The sequence below is a fragment of the Plecotus auritus genome (assembly GCF_963455305.1).
Source record: "Plecotus auritus genome assembly, chromosome: 7".
In the NCBI taxonomy this organism is placed as follows: domain Eukaryota; kingdom Metazoa; phylum Chordata; class Mammalia; order Chiroptera; family Vespertilionidae; genus Plecotus; species Plecotus auritus.
In genome coordinates this window covers 102,538,175-102,554,329 of record NC_137774.1, presented here as the reverse complement: position 1 = coordinate 102,554,329, position 16,155 = coordinate 102,538,175, and the positions used below count along the sequence as shown (strand labels likewise).

Here is a 16,155-nt window from a genome sequence, read left to right as displayed (position 1 = left end):
ATACAGAATACTATGGCACAGCATGGCTGTTTGAGGTTGCTTCATTAATCACAGATAGTATGTACCAAAATGCTTGAGAGTTTAACATCTGCTTTCTGAAGTTCCTAATACTCATACATAAAATGTTTAATGAATTCCATTACTCAACAACAGCCTCTTAGGTTACCTTGGTACTGATGAAGAATGCCAAGTTGGCCAATAACACTAATAGGCTTTTTTGTGCTGGAGAAACAGTTACCAAGAAACTATCCAAATTCGTATTTATAATGCTTTTCTTTTTCTCACTCCACTAAAAGTGGTTGTATCTTATATACTGACTAGAGGCCCGGTACACAAAATTCTCCAATCTGGCACCCCTTGAGGGATGTCTGACTGCCCATTTAAGCCCGATCCTGGTGGGATCAGGCCTAAATGGGCAGCCGGACATCCCTCTCACAATCCAGGACTGCTGGTTCCCAACTGCTCGCCTGCCTGCCTTCCTGATTGCCCCTAACCGCTTCTGCCTGCCAGCCTGATCACCCCCTAAACACTCCCCTGCCAGCCTGATTGATGCCTAACTGCTCCCCTGCCAGCCTGTTAGCCCCTAACTGCCCCCCCCTGCAGGCCTGGTCACCCCCAACTTCCCTCCCCTGCAGGCCTGGTCCCCCCCAACTGCTCTCCCCTGCAGGCCTGGGTCCCTCCCAACTGCCTTTCCCTGCAGGCCTGGTCGCCCCCAACTTCCCTCCTCTGCCGGCTTGGTCACCCCTAACTGCCCTCCCCTGCAGGCTTGATCGCCCCCAACTGCCCTACCTTGCAGGCCTGGTCCCTCACAACTGCCCTCCCCTGCTGGCCATCTTGTGGTGGCCATCTTGTGTCCACATGGGGGCAGGATCTTTGACCACATGGGGGCAGCCATCTTGTGTGTTGGAGTGATGGCCAATCTGCATATTACTCTTTTATTAGATAGGATAGAGGCCTGGTGCACGAGTGTGGGCCAGCTGGTTTGCCCTGAAGGGTGTCCCGGATCAGGGTGGGGGTTTCCTTGGGGCATGGGGCGGCCTGGGTGAGGGGCCTGTGGTGGTTTGCAGGCTGGCCACGCCCCCCCCCCCCCCCCCCCCGGCGACCCAAGCGGAGGCCCTGGTATCTGGGGTTTATTTATCTTCTACAATTGAAACTTTGTAGCCTGGAGCAGAGCCAGGCCTTCTGCTTGCTCCCTGGCGGCAGCCATTTCTATTGGGACTTATGTATCTTCTATCATTTTAACTTTGTAGCCTTGAGTGGAGGCCTAGGCCAGCAAGGGCAGGCAGAAAGCTTGGCTTCCTCCATCGCCAGGGAAACCCAAGCCTCCCTCCTGCTCTCTGTGGCCGTAGCCATCTTGGTTGGGTTTATTTGCATATTCGCTCCTGATTGGCTGGTGGGCGTGGCTGGTGGGTGATGCTTGTGGGTGTAGCAGAGTGAGGGTTAATTTGCATATTACTCTTTTATTAGATAGGATAATTTTGTATTACCTAATATGGTTAATCCCTATAGTGCAAAATAGCTTCTTTTTAGAGTTGAAATGTTTCTAACCATATTAAGTTTTTATTGGTTTCTATCCTTTCTTCAGGAAAATTGATGAAGAAAGGGGATTCCAAGAATTATTTGTAATTAGACAATGGGATTTCAAGAAAATGGGATTTAATGAAATAATACTAACACCTTAACAATGTTTCAGAGAGAAAAGGGCTATCATTGAATGAAAAATGTAGTAATAAGCTTCATCTTCTCACTATAACAAGAAAGGACACTATTGTTACAATATTTAGTGAATCTGAAGGTAGGCTGTTATTTACTAAGCTGATAGGAGATGATGATTGCCTTAAATTGTGAAGAAAGTTAAACCAATTAAGAGTCTCAATCAGAAGCTTTAATCTATGCAATCATAACATAAAATTATCTTATTTCACTCTTCACTATATTAACAGTAAATGTATGAGGACTGATTAAATTCATGTCTTCAGCAATCCTTCTCAAAGCCACACTCTGTAGTACTCCTCAAGTTGGCATTGACTAAAGTACTATTTGACCATAAAGTACATGACAGGTAATACTTTGGATGATTTAGTTCCCTTTGATATTTGTTAATTTTCAAGTAAAACATAGATACATTGCCAGCATCTTAAAATATATTCTTACAGAGTATAGGAGAAGTATTTAGGATACATGTATGTATTATAAAATTCTTTGTGACATGTTTGACATATTTTTTAAGGTAGAGAGCTAAAAAGAATGATGAATTATATTCATATCTTTCTTACAAATCATAGAAAGCATACTAATTTTATCAGTACAGGAGGATAGTTTTACATTAGCATGGCTAGCTAGAAGTAAAAATTTAAAAGAAAATACTTTTGTAAATTTAAGAAAAAGTTCTTAATAAAAATGTTGCTTTAATGTACAGTATTATAAAAAAAAAAATTGCCTGGCTGGTGTGGCTCAGTGGTTGAGCGTCAACCCATGATTTCCAGGCTTGATCCCCAGTGGAGGGTGTGCAGGAGGCAGCTGTTCAATTATTCTCTCTCATTGTTGATGTTTCTCTCTCCCTTCCTCTCTCTTAAATCAATAAAAACATATAAAAACATAATTTGATTAGTAATAAAGAAAAAATTAAATTGTATTATATTTATGGAATTAAGTGAAATTTGTTTCAATTTACCTAGTATGTTTTAATAATATAATATTATTATATTATTTACCTAGTATTATTTTCCCTAATACATTTTGAAATTATTATACTCAAAAAGGTTTCCAATGCTAAAGAGAACCAAGAAATACCCAAATTTGATTTAGTATCCAGTTTGTCATTTTAACAAAAATAACTAATGGTTCATTTTTGTTGCTATGACTACCATAACATTTTTCTCAGGAAACTTTTTTTTAATGGGCATATTCCCCATGGGCATGTTCTTCCTTACAGTCAGGGTGTATGCTCCATGATCATAAGGGCCTTGCATGACTTTTACATTACCAACTTAGTTCAGAGCAGTGCCTATCAGGTAGTAGCCAGCAAAGTATATTTAATGAAGACCTGGAAAAGGGAAATTTAACATTTGTTTCTTGACAAGTATATTTAGCTGATAAAGAATAAATAAGAACCTAACTGGTTTGGCTCAGCAGATAGAGCATCAGCCTGCGGACTAAAGGGTCCCAGGTTCAATTCTAGTCAAGGGCATGTGCCGTGGCCTTCATGGCTAGGGTTCAGGATCTGAAGGAGGGGCTGACGCACAAATGAAAATGCTATACAAGAAATATGAATTTAGCAGGCATTGGCGGCCAGGTGGAGGAGCCTCTTTCTTAAAGAGACATACCGACTTCTGGCCTGGTCCCCTATTTATTTACTTGAATACACATTTTCCCTTTAGCAATGCATACAGGCATATCAAAGGTAAAGTTTGGTAAATAGTAAAAGGATTATCAGGTTAGGGAATTGCCTTGAGCCACTGAGCCCACAGCAGGGCAATATTATGCTGATTTTCAGCCCTGCTGCATATCAAAGTCCCTTGGCCTTCCAATGATTCTTTTTGCATTAATATGTTAACTGCTGTAGGCTTTTGCCTCTGGCAGTCAGGCACATCCCCAGTAAGGGGTGTGCAGGAGGCAGCTGACTGATGTTTCTCTCTCATCCATGTTTCTAACTCTCTCCCTCTCTCTTCCTTTCTGTAAAAAATCAATAAAATATATTTTTTAAAAAAGGATGAATAAGGAGTTTTCAGTATTAGAACATCTATAATTTGTTTTATATGAAGTCTCTCTCATTATTTCAAAATTCAACTATTGTAATGGCTAAGGTGGGTTAGATTATACTGTAGTAATAAATAACCCTGAAATCTCAGTCATTTAACCCAACAAAGGTTTTTCGCTCAGCACACTATACTCTCCCATGCAAGTTCGAAGAAGCTCTGCTCCGAAGAGTTAGTTGCTCAGGATCCCAGGCCCCTTTGATACAGCTTTCTGAACACCTGGTTTCTGGGGGCGGGGGGGGGGGGGGGGCGAGGAGAGAATGCAATAATTCACACCTATACTTCTGTCTTTTAGTGTGCAAGTGGCACAGATTCGTTGTGCATGCAGAACTGTCACCCTAACCAAAATGCAAGTGAATCGAATCCTTCTTATAAGCCTGTGATGAAGAAAATCAGTTGGGACTAGATAGCCCAGTATTGACCACAACTTTACTCTTTCTAGATTCTTATTTTTTTCTGAGTAAGGGGTATGGTATATTTGTTTAATTGAATAGGTCTCTCTCTCTCTCTCTCTCTCTCTCGCACTCTCTCTCTCTCTCTCTCTCTCTCTCTTTCTTTTTTTTTTTTTAATATATTTTATTGATTTTTTACAGAGAGGAAGGGAGAGGGACAGAGAGTTAGAAACATCGATGAGAGAGAAACATCGATCAGCTGCCTCTTGCACACCCCCCACTGGGGATGTGCCCGCAACCAAGGTACATGCCCTTGACCGGAATCGAACCCGGGACCCTTCAGTCCACAGGCCGACGCTCTATCCACTGAGCCAAACCAGTCAGGGCTCTCTCTCTTTCTTATAAACACAGAGGATTTGCCAAACTTAATAAATTTATTATTTCCCAAACTTACTGGAATAAGGATTCTGATTTTTGAAGACCATCTGTCAGAATTAGTATTCTGTGGAGCAATATTAGAGAATATTCTTCTGGGTCAAATCAGAATGTGCACTAAAAAGAAGAGACTCACATTTAGTAGAATCTTTAGCCTGTAATAAACTCATTTATTACATCAATTTTTTTTATTGTGCTTACCAATAAAAGTTAAGTAGAATAATAATATAATAGTATACCATTTAGTTTATCATGAAGACAAAATTGTGACCACCTCAGATATCAGACCCATAGCAAAGGACTTGAAATTAAGAGAGAAAGGAAATGCCTATATCCAACAAATGATTCTTAACTAATTTGTGAAAAGATTATCCACTAAAGCAAAGTTGCTTATTTGATTCAATTCCAACTTGGTCTTAGTTTGCACAAAATATTAACCATCTTAGCTTTCAGTCTATAGATATCAAATTAGAATGGGTGGCAGATTTTCTCCCCACTCCTAGTGATTTTCATACTGGCAGTAGTGTGAGACAGAATCATATAGCCCAAACAGTAAGGAAAAATCCAGAATGACTCGGGAAATACTCTGATTCTAAAAAGTGAGGCAAATGCATAAAACATTTTAAATTATTGTCAATTCAAGTATTGAAATTGAAAAAGGTGTTTCATTTCTTACATCTATAATATGCAGAAACATGGGACTTTTACATACAGTCTCTCTTCTCTCTACATAAATTAGAAAACAATGTTATAATTCTGTTTTGAATTTGTAGAATAAAATATGTCATATAAATTTTTATTCTTCATTTGCTCTCATAAGATGGTGAAATAATTATGAAGTATAAAGCCTAGTCTTTTAAGTAGTTGTTTTAAATTGCATGCATACATATATATTTTCTGTAACTATATAATTCTTTGATTTAAAATGAGAGAAGGGATGTATATATTTTTTCTTCTCTGAACATCAGGAAAAATAATTTTATACTAATTAAAATATAGTAGGTCCTCAGGTTATGTCGGAGATCCGTTCCTATGGCACGATGTAATGTGATTTTCGCCATAAGTCGGAACCCACCTACATAAGCACCTACTCACTCACATGGAGCACATACACAGCACTAACGAAGTGAAACAGTAAAAAAACTTTAAAAGAAAGATAACAATTCCTGACTTTTACTTGTGGTAAATAAATAATGAAAAACATAAAGCACATATGTATATACGTTGAAATGATGGAACTTTTTTTTTTTTTTTTATAAATAAATGGGAGATGGCGACGTTACCACAAAATGATGTACTTCGAGTCTGACATAACCCGAGGACTGCCTGTAATATAATTGATAGTGTGACTTGAGTAGAATAATTTCATATATATACTAGAGGCCTGGTGCATGAAATTCGTGCACAGAGGTGGGATACCTCAGCCCGGCCTGCACCCTCTCTAATCTGGGACCCCACAGGGATCGGGCCTAAACCAGCAGGTAGACATCCCCCTCACAATCCGGGACGACTGGCTCCTAACCACTTGCCTGCCTGCCTGCCTAATCACCCCTAACCCCTCTGCCTGCCTGCCTGATTGCCCCTAACTGCCTCTGCCTGCCTGCCTGATCACCCCTAACTGCCTCTGCTTGCCTGATCGCCCCTAACTGCCCTCCCCTGCCGGCCTGATCTCGCCCCCAACTGCCCTCCTCTACCAGCCTGATCTTGCCCCCAACTGCCCTCCCCTGCTGGCCTGGTTGCCCCCAATGGCCCTCCCCTGCTGGCCTGATCTTGCCCCCAACTCCCCGCCCCTGCCGGCCTGATCACCCCTAACTGCCTCTGCCTCGGCCCCCACCACCATGGCTTTGTCTGGAAAAAAGTTGGACATCTGGAAGATGGCCGGTCAACCCAGTCTAATTAGCATATTATCCTTTTATTAGTATAGATAGATTATATAGGATATGATTGCTTAAATGGGGGGAAAAGCCTTTTTCAGCAGGAGGAGATGCTCTTGGCAGACAAAAACACATAATCCCTATATCTGGAATGATAGCCAGCCATATGCACTATACTGCCACACTGGTCATTAAGAAATTGAATCACTTTCTTACACCTTACACCAAACTTCTCCTCAGCCCCCACCTTAGGTTCTGCCTTCGCAGTTCACCCAGAGTAGGTTCTGGTTGGTTGGTTTCTATGCCAGTCAGCGTCAAAAGCCCCGCCTCCTAGGCAGCCATTGGCTCCTCGCAGTTCACCCAGAGTAGGTTCTGATTGGTCGGTTTCTATGCCAGTAGGCATCAAAAGCCCCGCCTCCTAGGCAGCCATTGGCTCCTCGCAATGGACCCAGATTTGGTACTGATTGGTTGGTTTCTATGCCAGTCAGCATTTCCGGGCTTATCTCCAGGCCTGATCATAGAGGCAGGGCTGATCAGCAGCCACCCCAGGCTGCTGGTGAGCGGGCTGAACTGCTGGCAAGGCCCGGAGAAAGAAGCAGGGTCTGATCACCCTGCTTCTCTCTCCGGGCCTTGCCAGCAGCCACTGCTGATCAGCCCCGCCTCTCTCTCAGCCTGGCATTTGGTTGAGCCTTCAGTCATTTTGGATGTTACGACCCTGGCTTTTTATATATAGATAATTTATGTTAGTAATTTAAATGAACAATTATGCATTTCCACTAATTTAGAGTAACAAAGACATCTCCACTGTTACATTTTAGGATAAGTCTAAACCAGTTTAGAAGAGTGGATTTAAAAGCATTTTTTCTACATCTTATATAATAATTGAGTTTTTGTAACAATTTGGTTACATTTGTCTTTAAATTGTTTTCTATATTTCCAGAAAAAATATTAAGATAAATACTGATTATCCTGCGTTTGAAACCTTTTATTAGTGAAAAATTATAAAAGGACCATACATATATAATCAGGTATACTTTTCATCATATGTTTGCTGGAGACACATTTGGGCTAATGGCAAATGCCAACATTAAGAAGATTATGTATGTGCTTATAACACCTGCTGTTTGTAACTGGTATGAATTTTCTGAAGTTCTCTTAAATGAAAACAATGATGTATCATGCAAATAAGGACCAATTGCAATGAAATTGTTCATCATGACTTAGTAGTGAGTCTTTTGCTAATGTTGTTAAAAATTATGTCTAGATTTAGTTTTTAACGTTTATCAACTGTCACAGTGAGAATAGCATGAGAAGTCATATGAAAAGAATCAAAAATGACTAGGCTCTGTGATTAATTTCCTTTGAAACCTGTTAGCCCAAAAATGCATTAGAAATACTATACCATAATCATTTCATCTCCTTGTATATTCTGTATTAACTTAGACACAAGGCCTAAGGTCATTCACTCTCTCTTCTTTATTTTTATTAATTTTCTTTTTACAACTGTCGAACAGTTTAAAGGAATGATTCACTTCCAAGATCATAAAGCATTGATAAGAAAATCCATTAGAAGCATATGATTAATCAAAGAATTGAAATAACATAATTATCAGTACAAAGAGTATTACAAAATATGGACATGAAGTTAATAAATTATAGTGCTCAATATCGTAATATCCCTTTATTCATATATGGAAAACACATGGTATTCAGTTTACTAAGGTTTTTTTGAGAGCTATTATTAATTTTGTTTGCTTGTTTGTTTGATTTTTAATTTAAACAAAAAAAGCTTTATCTATTGTGTTATAGACTGCTTCAGACCTAAACTGTTACACCTTGTCTTGTTTTACCAAAGTCTTTAATAAATGCTATTATTTTTTTTTTTTAATTTAAGAGTTTCATTTTGAGATAGTTATAGATTTGCATGCAGAGTAAGAAATTATACAGAGAGATCACATGTACTTTCATGCAGTTTGTTCCAGTGGTAAACTTTGGAAAAACTATAGTACAATATCCAACCAGGACATTGATACAGTCAAGATACAGAATAGTTCTATCACCACAAGCATCTCTCATGTTGTCTTTTTATAGCCTCACCCAATTCCCTTCTGTCCCCACCTCATCTCCTGCCAATCACTAATCTCTTTTCCATTTCTACAAGTTTTAATTTGTATTATAATATAAATAGAGTCATACAATAAGCAATCCAATTGAAAAATGGACAAAATATATGAGCAGGCATTTCACCCAAAATGATATACACCTTGAAAAAGGTCATATGAAAAAGATGCTCAACATCATTAGCCACCAGGGAAATGCAGTTTCCTTTTGGGATTGCCTTTCTTTTCACTCATCATAATTATCTGGAGATTCATCCAGGTTTTTATGTGTATTATTTGTCTCTTTTTGTTGTTGATTAGTATTTCGTGCTGTAGGTGAACCATACCTTGTTTAACCACTCACCCATTGAAGGACATCTGGGTTCTTTCCAGTTTGGAGCTGTTATAAAAAAAAAAGTGTTATAAACATTTATGTACAAGGTTTTGTGTGAACATAAATTTTTATTACTCCAGGATAAATGCCCAAGAGTGCAATTGCTAGATTATATGGCAGTTCCATACCTAGTTTTATAAGAACTATCAAATGGTGTGCCAGAGTTGTTTTATCATTTTTTGGTCCTACCAGTAATGTATGAATGGTCCTGTTTCTTAGTTTCTCTGAATCCCAACCAGCATTTGATGTTGTCACTACTTTCTGATACGTGTGGAGTGATGTTTTATTGTGGTTTTACATTGCATTTCTCTGATGGCTAATGATGTTTAGCATCTTTTCATTTGCTCTTTTTGCTAAGTATACATAATCTTTGGTGAAATGTCAGTTCATATCTTTTGGCCATTTTCAACTGGCTTACTTTTTTTTCCTGTTGAAATTTGAGATTCTTTCTATATTCTATATATTTTCATGACATATATGCTTTGCCAGTATATTCTCCTGGTCTTTAGCTTCTCTTCACCCTCTTTACAGGGCCCTTCTTAGAGCAAAGGTTTTGAAATTTGATGAAGTTCAGTTTATCTTTTTGTTTAATTTTAGGGTTCATGCTATTGGTGTCAAGTGTAAGAACTCTTCACCTACTCCTAAATCCTGAAGGTTTTATCTTATTTTTTTTTTAAATTTATATTTTACATTTTACATTTAATTCTGTGATCCATCTTGAATTAATGTTTTTATAAGGTGTGAGACTTAAGATTCATTGTTTTGCCTATGGATGTACACTTGCCCCAGCATCATTTATTGAAAAGGTTTTAGCTTTCCACCGTTGTAAAAAATCAGTTGGACATATCTCTGTGGGACTATTTCTAGATTCCCTGTTCTGTTCTATTGGTCTGTGTGTCTATCCCTCCAATGATACCACACAGTGTTGATTACTGTAGCTATATAGTAAGTCATGAATTTGGGTTCCTCCCACTTTATTCTTTTACAAAATTATTTTAGCTACTCTAATTTATTTGATTTTCATATAAATTTTAGAATAATTTTGTCAATTTCTATAACACTTTTTACTTTGAATTTGAGAGAAATAATATTAAACCTGAATATCAATTTGGGAAATATTGACAACTTTATAGAGTTGAGTCTTCAAATCAATGAACATGTTACTAGTATGTGTCTCTATTAAGCTCTTGATTTCTTTTGTCAGTATTTTATGGTTTTCTGTATGGTCATACTATTTTGATAGATTTCTCTGTATGTTTTTTTTTTAATTATCTTTGTTGTTGAAAGTATTACAGATGTCCTCCCTCCCCCCCCCCCCCCCCCCAGTGATCCCCTCCTCCCCACAGCTGCCTCCTCCCTGGGCCTTCACCTCACTATTGTCATGGGTGATGCATACATGCATATAAATTCTTTGGTTACTCTCTTTCACCCTGCCCTCCCCTTCCCTCTTAGAATGGTCAGTCTGTTGCATGCTTCCATGCCTCTAGATCTATTTTCTTTGTCAGTTTATTTTGTTCAGTAGATTCCACATATAAGTGAGATCCTGTGATGTTTGTATTTCTTTGATTGGCTTATTTTGCTTAGCATATGTTTTTGAGTGGCTATAAATTTCAGTATCCACCCACTAATTGTTAGTATATAAAGATACAATTGGCCCTAACTGGTTTGGCTCAGTGGATAGAGAGTCAGCTTGCCAACTGAAGGAACCCAGGTTCAATTCTGGTCAAGGGCATGTACCTTGGTTGCAGGCACATACCCAGTAGGGAGTGTGCAGGAGGCAGCTGATCGATGTTTCTAACTCTCTATCCTTCTCCCTTCCTCTCTGTAAAAAATCAATACAAATATATTTTTTAAAAAGATACAATTGATTTTTCATGTGGATCTTATGTCCTGTGATCTTGCCTATCTACCTAATAAGAGTAGCATGCTAATTGACCGTACCTTCGCAACGCCCACCAGCCAATCAGGAGTGAGTGTGCAAATTAACCCAACAAATATGGCGGGTTAATTTTCATACACAGGCACTGAGCGGCCGGGGGCGGGGCGGGATGCTTTCGTTGTCACCATGGCGACGACGCAGGCATTCCGCACCACCCCAGCCGCTCCGGGCCTCTGGGCAGCATGGGAAGGCAGAAAGGCGGCTCTGGGCCGGAGCAGAAAAGCGGCTCTGGCCAGAGCGAAGGCGGTGCCAGCAGCCAGGGGAAGGAAGGCCCATTCTTGCACAAATCTTCGTGCATCAGGCCTCTAGTATTATTATATTTGAAGTGAAATTTCTTATAGACAGGATATAATTGAATTATTCACTTTACTAATCTCATTCTTTTAAGTGATGTATTTAGACCATTTACATTTCATGATTTCTGTCATGTTAAGACTTAAGGTAGTTCTAACCTAGAACTCCCATAGAAAAAGCTATATAAAAACAGATAAAAACATGAGAGATAGCCCTGTTTGGGTGGCTCAGTTGATTGGAGCATCGTCCTGCATACCAGGTGTTGTCATTTTATCAGTTTGAGTACAGTAGAAACAGTACTTTCCTTTATGTCCCTTTACCCTCACTCATTTTAGTATACTATGTGCCGTAAGCAGTTTTCTCTGCATACATTTAGAACCACATTAGTGTACTTTATTCCACCATAAAATATAATATAGAAAACTCAAGAGGAAAGGAATATCTATCATTTTTACCCATGTTTTTGTTTACTATGTTCTTTTTTCTTTCCAGGTAAAGTTTCCTTTTTAATCACTTCTTTTTTTTTAATTTTTGAGAACTTACTTTTATCATTATTTTTGGAAAGGTATATCAGTGAATACTCTTAGCTTGCCTTCATTTGAGAATGTATTGACATCCTTTTTATAGGATTTGGGGTAAATAGTTCTTTTAGCATTTCCTCTTATCCACATGGAGAAATTTTCTTTAATTCAGGTTGCTTTTTCCTTATAGGTAAATTGTTTTTCTTTGTCTTTAGTTTTCAGAAAGTTGATTAAATTAGATTCCTCTTTCCTTTCCATTCTGTTGTTGAGCCCTTTCACTGAGCTTATAATTGTGATTATTGTATTTTTCACTATAAAAATTTACATTTGCCTTTTCTTTATGTCTAATTTTTTTGCTGAGCTTTTTATTTCTTTCTATTTCTATATTTTGTTTGTTTCAAGTATGTTCATATTTATTTATCAAAACATTTTTTTGTGATGGTTGCTTTAAAATCCTTATCTGATATCTCTATCATCAAGGTGTTTACATCTATTGATTGTCTCTCGTTTTAAATTTCATTTAGTATGGAAACTTCCTTATTCTTGGTATGATGTGTGATTCCCTACTCAAACCTGGACATTTTGGATACAATGTTATGAGCATCTGGAAAGTGAATGGAACACAGCATTACTGTCAGAGAGGGAGGAATTCATTTTGCTCTCGTGACACCGTAGGGAGGGAAGGGAGAGTGCCACTTTTTACTATCCTTTGGTTGTGAAAATCCAGATTTTCAACTTACTTAGTCTTTTGTGATACTGTATTGGGGTCCCTCTTTATAGTGTCTCAAGGGTGGAAATGTAAGCACCTTACTTGGTGTTTATTGGTGTAGATGGCAATGGGACCAGTTTTTCTGTGGTGTTTGGTTAGAGTCGAGCAGCTGCTACTTAAATGTTTCTATCTTGTTAGGTTGTTTTTTCCTGGAGATTTGGCTGGTGGGATAATTATTATGTTGGGCCTTTTTGTCTACTTCCCTTGATATTTCCAGTTACACGTCGGGATATATAGGGTAAAGGAAGTTTAGAAACTAACCACCTTCTTCTACTTGGAGTTTTGAGGTCTCTAGCTGGTCTTCCTTCTTTTAGCTCCCTTTTAGAGTTCCCATGTTTATTTTACATATAATGCCCAGATTCCAGAGTTTTTAGTTGTACTTAATGGGAATAATAGAGTAAAGCACATCAATTCTATCATTTTGTTAGCTGAAGTTCTTGATACCCTTTGCTTTTAAAATAGACCATTGAACAAATTCTGTATTTGATAATAGAGACATGTAAAATTAAACTTTTTTAGGCTAAAATGTTAAATTTTAAATATTATTATTTTAATCTTTATTGTTGAAAGTATTACATATGTCCCCCTTCCCCCCCATTGACCTCTTCCAGCCCACCCCTACCCCCTACCCCAGGCCTTCACCACCTAATTGTCTGTGTCCATGGGTTATGCATATATGCATACAAGTTCATTGGTTGATCTCTTCCCACCCAGCCACCCTCTCTGCCTTCCCTCTGAAGTTTGGCAGTCTGTTTGATGCTTCTGTGTCTCTGAATCTATTTTTGTTCATCAGTTTATGTTGTTCATTAGATTATACATATGAGTGAGATCATGTGATACTTATCTTCCTTTGGCTGGCTTATTTCGCTCAGCATCATGCTCTCCAGGTCCATCCATGCTATTGCAAATGGTAAAAATTCTTTCTTTTTTACAACAGCATAGTATTCCATTGTGTAGATGTACCATGAATCTAAAAAAAATATAGCAGTCACCACAGAGAAGCATTTATTTTTTATTTAAATTTTAAAAATTATTTGTAATTAGATAATGTAAATACCACATGGAAAAGTTATTTCCTCTTAAGAATTTGTGTTTTCTGTCAATCTTATTAAAGGAAATTCAAGTATAAAAATTACATTAAAGGCTGTAAATTATTCCTATTTAAGTTCCTACTAAATTATATAAACCTTTAAGATAGATGATAGATAGATAGATGATAGATAGGTAGATAGGTAGATAGATAAATGATGATAGATAGATAGATAGATAGATAGATAGATAGATAGATAGATAAACATCAATGTGAGAAAGATTGATTGGTTGCCTCCCATCTGCTCTCCGACTGGGAATTGAACTCACAGCCTAAGTATGTGTTCTGACTGGGAATCAAACCTGCAACTGTTTGGTGTATGGGACAACACTTCAACAAACTGAGCTACCTGGCCAGGGCTAAAGTGTATAAATTTTATATTATTTTCTTTCTCTTGCTTATCTTAAGGTTGAATAGAATTTAATACTTGGATAAGACTTTCTTGCCTTTATTTTTATGATATCATTCTTAAATAATAACTAAGAAGCCTTAAAAACAGAGAGAATACTATGACATGAGATAAATAAGAAATACAAGATGAAAAGATTGAGTACTTTTCTCTAAAGAATTTAGGAAAAGGCAGTTAACTTCAGATGACAGATAGAAGCATTAAACTTGTTTCCTTGAAATAATACACAAGTTTTTGTCCAAATATGTAGAGTGAATGTGAAAGGACTTAGGAACATGGAAATAGATAGAATTAATTCAATGAAGAAATTTTCCAAATTTGATTTACTCTTTGCAAATAATTTAATTACATGAATTAAGTTAATTGAACATTGCTTTTGAATTCTACCAATAACTTTTAAGCAGAAATAGGTTTAAGCATAAATTGTGATAGTATTAGAGAGGGGATAGTACAGATATTTATTTGTTTACATTTCAAGAAAAGATTACTTGGAAGTAATAAATACACATACATGCACATACACAACCCAAACCGAGTCTTGATAAGTAAAGATTAACTTCTAAAAATAAGTCTACTTTATAATGCTATGATGAAAAGGTAGTTATTTGCCACTTCTTTTGTACATACTCTTTCAAGAAAACTTAAAACATTTTTAATTGATTTTCAGAGGGAGAAGAAGGGAGAGGGAGAGAGAGAAACATGGATGTGGGAGCAAAATATCCTCCTGCATGCCCCCTTTTGGGGATTGAGCCCACAATCCAGGCATGTGCCCTGCTCAGGAATCCAACCAGCAACCTTTTGGTTCATGGGATGATGCTCAGCCAGCTGAGCTGTACTGGCTAGACAAGGGGACATTTTTTATAAACATATATGCCTTATGTTTTAAAGGACTTTTACATTTAAGATGGTATTTTCTTGTTAGTTCAGGTCTCATTTATAGAAAGGAGTGGACCTATCCAAATCAGAAAATGTACAGAGAATGTGATCCAATAGTTCATAAAAGAAGAAAAATAAATAGCTAGTATAAATATGAAAATCACTGTGGAGGGGACGAGGGGGTCAAAGCACTTTCAAAACAAAATGAATGAATGTGGGAAATGAAACACTCTTTCTGGAGGTCAGCTTGTCAATGTATTTATCAGAAGCCATGCACTCTTTGTCCCAGTCATTCCACTTTAAGGGTTCAGGGTAAATAGTTCTTTTATTCTAAGGAAATAACAGAGAGGCACAGAAATTTTTAAATAAAAGAATCTGCACCAAAATATGCACATCAGTTTGTTATACACTTTCTTTGTTTATTCTTAATTTTCTTTATAATTCTGTTCTTGTTTACTTTTTATATTGAACAAGCAAAAGTATCACTTCCCCAATTTGTGAAGAACTCCAATCAATGTTATTTTCAAAAGCATATGTAAATTGGAGTATTTAGTCCATTTCAAACCCATACAATAGCCAGCTAAGGTTTAAATAGCCTTCTTATTGTCTTTGTTACTTTTCAGGCAGAAAATCCCTTTAATTCCCGTGTGTGTGCGTGTGTGTGTGTGTGTGTGTGTGTGTGTGTGTGTGTGTGTGTGTGTTAATGGTAGCAAACAGAAACCATGATAGAAAGACAGCTGATAAGTCAAGAGGCTCTGTGTGCTTAAAATGCAAGGCCACCTGGTATGGGAATGCAGTGGTCTGGGTTTAGATTCCAGCTCTTTTACAAACCCATTAATCCCTTTGGAAGGCAGTGTTCTTCTTATTTAAAGTATATGATGTTGCCACTTTTGTTGGTCGAAACAGTTCTATACTGGCAATCTTTCATTCAATGCAATAAAATGAGTAATGGATTTTTTTCCCCAGCAACAGTAATATATGAGGCTATTGTAGAGTTAATGCTGATTTGTTTAAAAAATATGTTTTTTTAAATTCAAAAGATCTAGTTTTATGGGGCAAAGGAGCCTCCCTGGCCATTCAAGCACCTTCTCATATTAACTAGTGAAATGGCTAGATTAGATGCTAGATATTTTCCTGGCTTAATTTCCCATGTTATGTTGAAGCACAAAAATAAGATATTAGGAGGTCACTGGATTTAAAAAAGTTCATTGCTATACACTCAATTAATCTTCATTAAAGACTTCAAATTCTACCAGGAATTCTACAAAAGTTTAAGAATAAATTAAAAAATATCAGTATTGAGCA

General features: G+C 37.5%; 1 protein-coding gene across 2 annotated transcripts in view; it reads left to right on the top strand.

Annotated features, from left to right (window-relative positions):
- PRR16 (proline rich 16) overlaps nt 1-16,155 on the top strand; it is a 242,048-nt gene that overhangs the window by 12,647 nt on the left and 213,246 nt on the right. The gene's annotated exons all lie outside the window — the stretch shown is intronic.